General features: G+C 36.4%; 1 protein-coding gene across 9 annotated transcripts in view; it reads right to left on the bottom strand.

Moving 5' to 3' along the window:
- Positions 1-12,542, bottom strand: part of RAPGEF6 (Rap guanine nucleotide exchange factor 6) — a 226,987-nt gene that overhangs the window by 104,879 nt on the left and 109,566 nt on the right. The gene's annotated exons all lie outside the window — the stretch shown is intronic.

The raw sequence follows: 12,542 nt of genomic DNA, 5'->3' as shown, positions 1-12,542 counted from the left end.
GTATTTCAGAGGAAAAAACTGGCCTTTCCTCAAATAAAAATATCAGCTGTTGCTACCGTAAAAGGTAGGAATGCTCGCTCGCTCACTCCCTCCCTCCCTCTCTCTCTCACACACATACACACACACACACACACACACATACACACACACACACACACACACACACACACCTCACTAACACAAAATGGTTGCTAATTCCAGAACAAAACAGCAAAATCTTGGATTAAAGTACAGCATCTGGCACCAAGACTTAAAAAAGGTAACAGTTGACTGCATTCAATATTCCAAAAATTTAGTAAGCCTCTTTTCATTTAATATTGTATTAGCTTATAGTTGGCCCCTAAAAAATTTGTTAGTAATCATAATTATTTAATGAATGTCTATGCTAGGTATAGGAATACAAGAGATGCAGAAGGAAATGATTCCACCACCTCATCTTTAATATGGTCAGCGATACAAGTTGTATAATATAATTCGCACCATAAAACTTTAAAAAATTTTACAAAATAAATGCTACAGGAGTTGAGACAAGATACAAACCACTGTGCTCCAAAGCGGTGAGAGAAAATTTTACAAAGGCAATATGATGATGTATTTTCCAAATAATTTCTCTGCAACTAGCTATTCAGGACTACTGAGAGAAATCTATTTACTTTTTAGAGCAGGGTTTCACATTACTTTATTACAGGAAAATGTTAAAGAAACACATGCATTAACAGTGGAAACTAAATATACTCTGAAGGAGAAAACGTCCAAGCCTGAATTATATTATCTCAAGAGGAAGTCATGGTAATTATAAAAATTTACATGAAAAAAACTACATAACAAACTTCCCCTGCTGGGATAGGTAATTCAGATGAATCCTGTAACTCAGATATACAGAAAAACAGTAACACACACAATCTGATCCTTGAAGGTGCTTTTCTCTTAAGAGTATTTTCTGATTCCTAAAGAGGAGGCAAACAGGTTGAGAAGCACTTCTGACAGCCCCTGGTTAGAGAGACAAAAGTTATATTCGAAGGCCTAGCATGGAAGGGCCATGCTTTGGATTTGGACCCTGGAAAGTACATTATACCCTAGTAAATAAGTGTGATCCAAAAGTAAACTGATGCTCATTCTACAATCATCTCAATCCCTGATTTTGGATTAAAGTTATACAGGATTACTAATGCTTCCAGTCAGCTACTGAAAGCAAACACAAAACTTCACCACAGAAAAAAAAACAAATCATCCTAGGCCTCAAAATACTAAAAACAAATTCCATACACAATATCCATTGCTCAAATAAAACCAGGCACATTAGGAGACAAGATGGCATTCATGAAAACTAAGGGAAATAATAAACTCTAGAAACCAGTGAAGAAAAACTTCCAAAAAATGGAGTTATCAGATACAGATCCTAAAATAACTGTATTTAATATATACCAGTGGTTGGAAAACATTTTCCTCAGGGGACCAAAGAGTACACACTTTACGCTTTTGCAAGCCACATACAATCTCTGTGGTATTACTCTTTTTTTCTTTGAAAATTTAAACAACCTTTTAAAAATGTAAAAATCATTCTTAGCTCACAGGTCATACAGCTCACAGGCCATATTTGGTCCAGTTTATCGATCATGACATACACAGAGAAAGACAACACTAAGAATTTTAGCAAAAAAACAGGATAGAAAGCCCAGAGATAAACTCATGCTCATATGGTCACCTCATCTTGGACAAAGGAGGCAAGAATATACAATGAAGAAAAGACAGCCTCTTCAATAAGTGGTGCTGGGAAAACTGGAGCTACATGTAAAAGAATGAAATTAGAACACTCCCTAACACCATACACAAAAATAAACTCCAAATGGATTAAAGACCTAAATGTGAGGCCAGACACTATACAACTCTTAGAGGAAAAAACATAGAAAGAACACTCTTTGACATAAATAACAGCAAGATCTTTTTTGACCTACCTCCTACAGAAATGGAAATAAAACCAAAATAAACAAATGGGACCTAATGAAACGTAAAAGCTTTTGCACAGCAAAGGAAACCATAAACAAGATGAGAAGACAACCCTCAGAGTTGGAGAAAATATTTGCAAGCAAAACAACTGACAAAGGATTAATCTCCAAAATATACAAGCAGCTCATGCAGCTCAATATAAAAAAAACAAACAACCCAATCCAAAAATGGGCAGAAGATCTAAATAGATATTTCTCCAAAGAAGATATACAGATTGCCAACAAAGACATGAAACAATGCTCAACATCACTAATCGTTAGAGAAATGTAAATCAAAACTACAATGAGGTATCACCTCACACCAGTTAGAATGGCTATCATCAAAAAAATCTACAAACAATAAATGCTGCAGAGGGTGTGGAGAAATGGGAACCCTCTTGCACTGTTGGTGGTAATGTAAATTGATAGTCACTATGGAGAACAGTATGGAGGGTTCCCTAAAAAAGTAAAAATAGAACTACCTTATGACCCAGCAATCCCACTATTGGGCATATACCCTGAGAAAACCATAATTCAAACAGTCATGTACCACAATGTTCACTGCAGCACTATTTACAATAGCCAGGACATGGAAGCAACCTAAGTGTCCATCAAAAGACAGATGGATAAAGAAGATTTGGCACATATATACAATGGAATATTACTCAGCCATAAAAAGAAACAAAATTGAGTTATTTGTAGTGAGGTGGATGGACCTAGAGTCTGTCATACAGAGTGAAGTAAGTCAGAAAAAGAAAAACAAATACTGTATGCTAACACATATATATGGAATTTAAAAAAAAAAAGAAAATGGTTCTGAAGAACCTAGGGGCAGGACAGGAATAAAGATGCAGACGTAGAGAATGGACTTGAGGACACGGGGAGGTGGAACGGTATGCTTGGACGAAGTGAGAGAGTGGCATGGACATATATACACTACCAACTGTAAAATAGATAGCTAGTGGGAAGCAGCTGCATAGCACAGGGAGATCAGCTAGGCGCTTTTTGACCACCTAGAGGGGTGGGATAGGGAGGGTGGGAGGGAGATGCAACAGGGAGGAGATATGGGGATATATGTATATGTATAGTTGATTCACTTTTGTTAAAAAGCAGAAACTAACACACCACTGTAAAGCAGCTATACTCCAATAAAGGTATTAAAAATAAATAAATAAATAAATTTTAAAATAGAAAGTCAACAGATGGATTCAGTAACAAATTTGACAGAGCTAAGAAAAAACAGAAAAATAAACATTGGTCTGAAAAAATATCTAGAATGAAGCATGGAGAGTAAAAAGAATGAAGCTAGGAGAGACGGGCCAAGAGCCAAAGGATATACAGTGAGAAGGTAACATCTGAATAACCGGAGTCATAGAAACAGAAGAGTACTTAAGGCATAGAAATGACGGCTAAGCATTTTTCAAAGTTAAAAAAGGTACTCACAGACCAAGTAGCTTTAAGAATTACAGGCAAGATAAATAAAAGCCAACCCATACCTGTGCACACCAGGGTAGAAGTGTTGGGGAAAGAAACAAAGAGAAAAGTCTTAAGAGCAGTCTGGAAAAAAAGAGATTGCTTTGACAAGAGCAAAATTAAACTGATGGCTCACTTCTCAACTTGGAAGCCAGAAGACAATGAAGTGTTATCTCTAAGAGCTAGAATTCTACACCCAGTAAAACCAGTCCTCAAAATGGGCAAAACAGTCATTTTCAGAGAAACAGAAATGAAGAGAAATACTCCCACGGCAGATCTACAGTGAGGAAAATCCACTGGGAGACAGAAAATGATTCCAAATGAAAGCTTCTAGATGAAGGAAAACCAATGAAAATCGGAAATGTGTGAGTAAATCAACATGAATATTGACTATATAAAATAGTAACACAAACCATAAGAAAGCTTATGTAGTTATATTAATGTCAGATGAAGTAGACTTTGAGACAAAAGCATTAATAGACGCAAAAGGGGACATTTCATAATGATAAAAAGTTCAACACTAAATAGATTTGCACCTAGTTACACAGCCTCAAACTGTATTAGGTAAAAAAATGAAAACAATAAAAGAAGAACTAGATGAATCTACAATTATGCCACGAAACTTTTACCACCCATCTCTCAGGGACAGAATAAGCAAATAAAAAAAAGTAGATACAGAAGATATGAACATAATTAACAAATCTGACCTGAAGTGTATATATCAACACACAGAACACTGCAATCAACAACTACAGAATACATTTTTGGGCTTCTCTGGTGGCACAGTGGTCGAGAATCCGCCTGCCAATGCAGGGGACATGGGTTCAATCCCTGGTCCGGGAAGATCCCACATGCTGTGGAGCAACTAAGTCCGTGCATCACAACTACTGAGCCTGTGCTCTACAGCCCGTGAGCCACAACTACCGAGACTGTGTGCTGCAACTACTGAAGCCTGCGCGCCTAGAGCCTGTGCTCCACAACGAGAGAAGCCACCGCAATGAGGAACCTGCACACCTCAACAAAGAGTAGCCCCTGCTCGCCAAAACTAGAGAAAGCCCAGCAACGAAGACGCACAGCAACGAAGACCCAACACAGCCAAAAATAAATAAATAAATAAATTTATTTAAAAAAACCATAGAATACATAATTTTAGGGTATATACATAAACATTTATAAGCACTGATAGTAAGGCAGGCCTCGACAAAATTCAAAAGGTTAAAATTACACAGAGAATATCCTATGATTACAGTGCAAATAAGGTAGAAATAAGTAATAAAAAGATAACTAGAAAACTATTATGTATTTGGGAAGTTATAAAACAAACCTCTAAATAGTCCATAGGTCAATGAAGTCACACTGGAAATTAGAAAATATTTAAACAGAATAAAAATTAAAATGCTATATATCAAAACCTGTGGAATAAGCTAAAGCCATGCTTAGAGGCCATTTTATAGCTCTATTATGAGTACTAAAAACGGAAGCAGAAAATCAAATAATTACCAATAACTGGTTTCAATAATAACTGGTTTCAATAATACAGAAGATAGAGGAGTATGTTCCAGCTCAAAGGTGTTCCTCTTACTTAGTGTCTACTGTTTAGATACAAAGAAAAAAATCTCATCTAGTAATGAAGTAGACAGAAAGGCAAAGACTGAATATAATTTTAAAATGACAAATGTCTGGTTGGGGTGTTGGGATGAGGAAGATATTTTATATTCCAAGATTCCTACAGAGGTAAGACCAAGGAAAAGGAGATCAACCATAAAAGTAACACAGTGAACCAAAGCCACAAGAGCATATCTATAAACTGGTTTGGTAATGATACTTACAACGTACTGAGTAATCATCATCCTTACTAGACCCTAAATGGCAAGCATTATTATTATCATCCCTACCTTACTGATGAGGAACTGAGGCAATTAGACTAAGCAACTTGCCCTAGACCTCACACTCACGTAAGCAGTGAAGTTGAAATTCAAACCCAGGTTCACCTGATTTCAGTACTCTGCTATACTCTACTTTATGCCAGGAACTCTGCTAGAAAAGATGAAAACAGATGGGTCCTACCATCAAGGAGCTCAGTCTAATAGTGGAGAGAACACAAAGAGTTATAAGCATATAGATCTGCTTTCTAAGTCATGAAGAAAACTTAGATCTTCATATAGGAATCCTCTCAACCTAGCTATCTGATGGGAATAATGATGATGATGATTGAAACTAACAGCTGAGTGCTCACTATATTTACCAAATAGGTATACTACAGCAAATATATCCTTCTACATGCTTTTTATATAGATTATCTAATTTGAGTAAGGGCTACTGCAAATTCAAGAATAGTGAGTAAAATAAGAATGATAAATGTAATGAAGGCTGTAGTAGGACTAATGCTTATTAGGGCTAGGGTTGCTCCTCCAATTAAATGAATTAATAGGTAGATGTTATTATTTTACCCGATTTACAGATTAGGAAACCAACACCCAGAGAAGTTATAAAGGTTGCCCATGGTCACATAGCTAGGAAGCAGGAGTATTGAAATCTGAAACCTAGGCTGCCTGACTATAAATCTGTTGTTCTTTCCTACGAAGTTGTTTCCTGATATTAAGTTGGGAGTTCATAACACCCAGTACTTACTATTTTCTTTAAAACAAAGAAAACATAAAGGAAAAGGTTTTCTTCCAATAGGAATTCTTAATTTCTTAAAACTTCTCCACTGTCTTTCAGCTCATCTGCCCTTTTTCCTTTCCTGACCCCAGCCAGGATTTAATAGCTGACTTTTCATTAGCAACCTCAATTCACTTACCCCATCATCTTCCAGCCTACCAGGTCTGGCAAAATTCCCTATTTTCCAAACCCATTTCTTATACCTGAACTTCTGAGCTCTGTTGGAGTTCACCTATCCAATGAAGACTAGTGTCAAAGTTTTATTTGGAGGCTGGGAAGGCTAATGGCTTAAATACAGACACAGATTATGAAAGTACATAGTTTCTTGAAGACTATGTATACATGTAAAGGGAAAGAGATGTATTAAGAAGAGGTAGAATGTAATAAAAAATGTTAAGCTAGGTATTTAGAAATTGATTCCTGCAACAGAGAACTACTGTAGGTTTCTGGGAAGGGCAGTGACACAAGATCAACACTGTATGTCTCACACAGGCTTAACCCAGCAAAGTGTATATTTCGCCGACTCGAAGTACCCTATAGGTCCAGGCAACTCTTTGGGGCAACTGTTTCACATGCAGAAACTCAGATATCCAGGTTGCTTTGGTCTCTTGGCTCTGCCATCTTAACATGGGGCCACTTAAGTAATAGCAGCAGGAGAAAAAACGGCTGGAAGAGATTGCTAAACATTGCCAGCAATCACAGAAATAAAAATTAATACAAATAACTTTTTTCCCCATCAGACCGGCAAAAAGATAATTTCGTAATACAGAATATGGGCAAGGCAATGGAGGAAAACAATACTTTTATAAATTGCTACAGGGAGTTATGAACTGATACAGCTACTCTGGACAGTGATTTGGGGAGTAGCCACTCTGAGGGAGCAAATGTAAGATTTATTACATTTAAAATATATAAACCTTATGACTCAACAACTCTTCTTTGGGTACCTACCCTAAAGAAGCATACAGGTATACAAGGGGGAATGTACAAGGACAGTCATTATAATGTTTGTAATAGTTTAAATGATAAACAAGTATCGCAGGGAGAATAGCTGAATTGTTATATAGCTCATTATGGAATACAATGCAACAGTTCAAGGTATAAAACACATCTGTATGTTCAAACCTGGATAGTTCTCTCAGATTTACTGATTGAAAAACCAATGTTCGTCATAAATGTGAAAGATGTGACTCATTTTTTAAAAAAAACATAAAAATAATACCACATATTTTCTGGGTATATACTTATCTAGGTTTGGGGGAAAAAACTTGGAGGAACATACACACTAGATAACCAACAGTATCACTCTATAGTGAACGTGAAAGATCGGGGCTGGTGGTCCAAAAGGAATTTTAGCTTTATTTGCAATATCTAGCTGAGATGTTATACTTCCATATGGAGAAAGAATTCCCCTATTACTTCTAAAAATAAACTATTTGAAAAATTTCAGAACTGAAAACAAATATATACACATGTATGTGAGGGCAATTTTCTTCCTTCCCATTTAAAAGTGTCCACAAACACTGGAATGTACTGAAATTCTGTACCTCTTAGCAACTAGGGGTTGCTATACACACAGTATACATTCTGACTTTTTATAATGTTGAAAATATTAAGATCCAAAGATGAGTTTTATTAGAATGCCTTGTGAGAACATGACAAATACTGATACACTTGATTTAAACTAGAGCCAACAATGAACATTTACCTTATAAGCACTGGAAACAGAGTAGAAATTGATATAAAATTAGATTAACAACAAAAACTCCCAACATGAGGAAGCTGAGAAATGAATGGGAAGTGAAAAAGGAGTGCGTTTTCACTTCACTCCTTTGAATGCAGCACTCACACTCTTTATATTCCCATTGTATATTATATACATAAACATAAATATATTGTTATATAATTTATATTTCACTTTTACTACCGAATGAAAGCCTACCATAGTGATGCCTACCCCACATACAACACCTGCTCATTAAGAACAACTGAGTGGGGGACTTCCCTGGTGGCACAGTGGTTAAGAATCTGCCTGTCAATGCAGGGGACACGGGTTCCAGCCCTGGTCCAGGAAGATCCTACATGCCGCGAAGCAACTAAGCCCATGTGCCACAAGTACTAAGCCTGAGCTCTAGAGCCCGCTAGCCACATCTACTGAGTCTGTGTGCCACAAATACTGAAGCCCGTGCGCCTATATCCTGTGCTCCGCAACAAGAGAAGCCATCACGATGAGAAGCCCGCACACCACAATGAAGAGTAGCCCCGCTCGCTGCAACTAGAGAAAGCCCATGCACAGCAACAAAGACCCAACGTAGCCAAAAATAAATAAAATAAATTTATTCAAAAAAAAAAAAAAAAAGAAAAACTGAGTGAATATTTGACTTCTGAACACTGTCACTCAGAGGGTTTCCACAGATATCTGAACAGATGAAGTCTTAGCACAGACACATTCAGTATTTCAGGGTGAGTAGCATTTCCTGAACTGTATATGCTGTAATACTGTTTCAGAATACAAAATTCATGGACATATTGGGGGGACGGGGTTGATGGCTGAATAAATTAGCAAATAATGCTATACCATATGCCCCTTTAACTCTTTACAACAAGCATAAGCATATTTATGGAGGGTTCAAGAAGTCCCACAAAAAAGAGATCTGTTTCACCCAGCATTTTCAAAACTTCTTTTTCCCCCAATATTCTTATTAACACCCTGTCAATGTAAGAAATAATGCTTTGGGACAATCCCATCCATCTATCCAAGAAACATTTATAGGACAATTAGTTTGGGGGGGAGCAGTGGCAGAGATCTCCTTCAATCTAAATTGGCATGAATGCAGGCATGTATAGCATAAGTGTAATATTACACAAATGTTCAAGATTCTAATTCATATTTAAAAACTGAGTCTTCAAGAATAACCTGCCAAAACTACGAATGATAGTAGGGAAATTTACCCTTTAATAAGTTTGCTATCTGAAACTTTTTGCCCCTTATAATTCACACCCAAGCATTATTTCATTTAAATGAAGGTTATTCAAAGGGCTCTAAAGTATGAAATAATATCTATTATTAACCCTAAAAATAATGTTTAAAAACTACACAATTCCCCGACAAAACAGCATTCCTCAAAGTTTATCATTAAATTCCAAACTGCATTGTTAGAACTTTCTTTTTAAAGCGTAGCTACCTGATACAGAGGAACTGTGCCTATCCAGAAGTCACTTATCCATTAACCTTAAAACTATCAAAGAATAAAGATGATTCTTGGGCACATTACATAGTCTGTAAGTTCCTGTATGCTACTCACAGTAAGACAGTTCAGAAACACATACTCACTAACTATAAATAGAAATAAATTTCTAACAAGCTTGGTGGTCTAATTTCCCAGTTACTCAATAAAGAGCACTTAGTGTATACCTGGTGCTAGTCATAATAGTTATAGATATCATGGGTTTGGGGAGATTTTAAAAAACAATTAAATAATTCAAAAGATACATGTACCACAATGTTCACTGCAGCACTACTTACAGTAACCAGGACACGGAAGCAACCTAAATGTCCATCAACAGATGAATGGATAAAGTAGATGTGGCACATATATACAATGGAATATTAGCCAGAAAAAGAAACGAAATTGAGTTATTTGTAGTGAGGTGGATGGACCTAGAGTCTGTCATACAGAGTAAAGTAAGAAAGAGAAAAACAAATACCGTATGCTAACGCACATATATGGAATCTAAAAAACCGTACTGATGAACCTAGTGGCAGGGCAGGAATAAAGACGCAGACGTAGAGAATGGGCTCGAGGACGCGGAGGGGTAAGGGGAAGCTGGGATAAAGTGAGAGTGTAGCAGTGACATATGTACACTACCAAATGTAAAACGATGGCTAGTGGGAAGCTGCTGCATAGCACAGGGAGATCAGCTTGATGCTTTGTGATGACCTAGAAGGGTGGGATAGGGAGGGTGGGAGGGATGCTCAAGAGGGAGGGCATATGGGGATATATGTATACATATAACTGATTCACTTTGTTGTACAGCAGAAACTAATGCCACATTATAAAGCAATTATACTCCCATAAAGATATTTTAAAAATTAGAATAAGTAACAAAATAACAAATGCAACTTAGAAAGAAAGATCTCATTCTCATTAGGGGTAGAGAGCAGACTAAATGTACTGAAGAGTCCTGACAAAGACCCAGAATCACAATGTCCAATGTGGTAGCCCTATGTCACACATGGCTACTGAGCACTTGAAGTGTGGCTAGTCAAATTGAGACATGCTGTAAGTATACAATGCAAATTTGAATTCAGTAAAAACAAACAAAAAAAGGAACTATCTCACTAATAATTACTCTATTTTTATTACATATTTTAAAAACTCTACTGGATATATTATTACATTAAATTCACCTTATAAAGTATTTTTTAAAAAAATAAGGCTACCAGAAGGTTTAAAATTACATATGTAATTCACATTTTATTTCTGTTGAACAATATTAGGCCAGAGACTTGAATGAGCATGACGCATTCAGGAAACAGTAAGCAAACCAGTGTAGCTCAGGTAGAGATGTATACTACAGGAAGACACAAGAGATGAAGGGCCAGACATAGCATTTTGGGATGCTTAGATTCCCTGTCTTAGAAAAGACCTACTAAAGAGTTTTAAGCAAGAAAATGACTATGAGAATATACCTTTAGAACACATTACTCTGGAAGCATAGAAGATGAAATGGAAGAAAATCATACATATGGGAGACAGGAAACATTCGTCAAGGCACAAGAAGATAGAGGCCTTATGAAATTAAAAGCAAGCCACCAGAATTATAAAGTACTTTCTAGGGCTAGACAGAGTGTCATATCAAAGAAGTGTCAGCTGACAGTGAGAGAGAGGGTTAAAAATAGATCCTAAGGCTCCCAAAGCAGTCTGGAGCCTGTTTAATGGAAACAGTCTAAATTTCCCAAAAGCCCTAAAGGAAACAGCTATAACTAATCATAGCAGCCTTGCATATATACAGCAGCACTGTGCCTGAGGCATGTGAAATTGCATTCCTAACTCATTATTTTTCCTGAAAGATAAGGATGGGGGGGCACTGTTAAATAACTCAATAAATATTAGAGTTTTTTTTTAACTCTAAGACACATATTTCTCCCCACTTTTTAACATTTTTAAAACCACAGAGCAGTGTTCAATCAATATTTGCACTTAACAGTGGGTTTGTTAAAAGTGCAAATAGAATTCTTGAGAAAATAGGAAATCAGTTTAAGAATGCCTGACAAGTTTGAGGACACACAAGGAAACCAGAGTAGTTGGAGTAGTGTAACAAGGAGAAGTGTAGGGGAAGATGAGAGGAAGAGAGATCACATACTGTCTGGCAAGTCATGGTTGACTTTTACTCTGAAGAAAGAATGTCAAGGAGGAGGAAGTGATCAACTGTGTCAAATGCTGCAGATAGGTAAAGCTAGGGAAGTGTCAAGAAATAACCTATAGATTTAGCTGTGTATAAAAGTGAGAATGGAAGCACTTCCTAGACCAGTGACTGTAGGAGCTACCTAAGGAAGATGGAAGCCAAAGTAGTAATGCCTCCTCCATCTAGTACACAGTCACTTGGGGCAAGCAACTGTAACAGACCGGACGATGAGCTCTCAAATAAGAATCAATCAAGAAAAGTCAAACCCCTGAAAGAAAACAACAAAAAAACTCACCTAAGAAAAATCTGAACTTGAAGAAAGAGCTGATAAGACAATCAGGAAAAAAGAATAGCATCCACAAAATGAAAACAAGTTATTAAACAAGGGTGGTTGTAAAAAAACATCAATTAAGAGATTTCAGGTATCAATAACATAATAATTAAATTTAGAAATTTAAAAGGTAAATAGCAGGACAGAAATTAGTCACAAGTGGAGAATTAGTTAACGAGTTAGAATATCAAACTAGGAAGGCACAGAGTGAGAATAAAGTATGAAACAAATGTTGAGAGACATTATGGATAGATCTAGAGTTCCAACATGTGGAGTGACAAGAGAAAAAAAGAGTTGCAGTTTTCAAAAACTAATACATTTCCCACAAGTGAAGACAAATGGGAATCTTCAGCTTGAGAAAGACTTTCAAGTGCCAAAAAGGGGAAAGAAAACAAAACAAAATATTAGATAATCCATGGTAAAACTTTACGGTATCAAGGATAAAAAATAAAACAAAACAAAGCAAATAATGCTAAAGGGAAAAAGACTTGAGATTTATTATTTTATATACAAATAAGCAAATATTTGAAGGGTAAATATAAAGGAAAGCATTTTGAACATTGTTGCTAGAACTATTTATTTGATCAAGAAAATAAATCAACTCAGAAGTATACTGAATCTGAGTAGCAGAATGGGAAAAATACATGAATAAAAATGAGTAAAATGTATTAGAAAACCAAAAG

Source organism: Phocoena sinus, chromosome 3 (assembly GCF_008692025.1).
Source record: "Phocoena sinus isolate mPhoSin1 chromosome 3, mPhoSin1.pri, whole genome shotgun sequence".
NCBI classification, from domain to species: Eukaryota; Metazoa; Chordata; class Mammalia; order Artiodactyla; family Phocoenidae; genus Phocoena; species Phocoena sinus.
The sequence above is the reverse complement of the archived record's forward strand: the minus strand, read 5'-3'. Positions and strand labels throughout refer to the sequence as shown.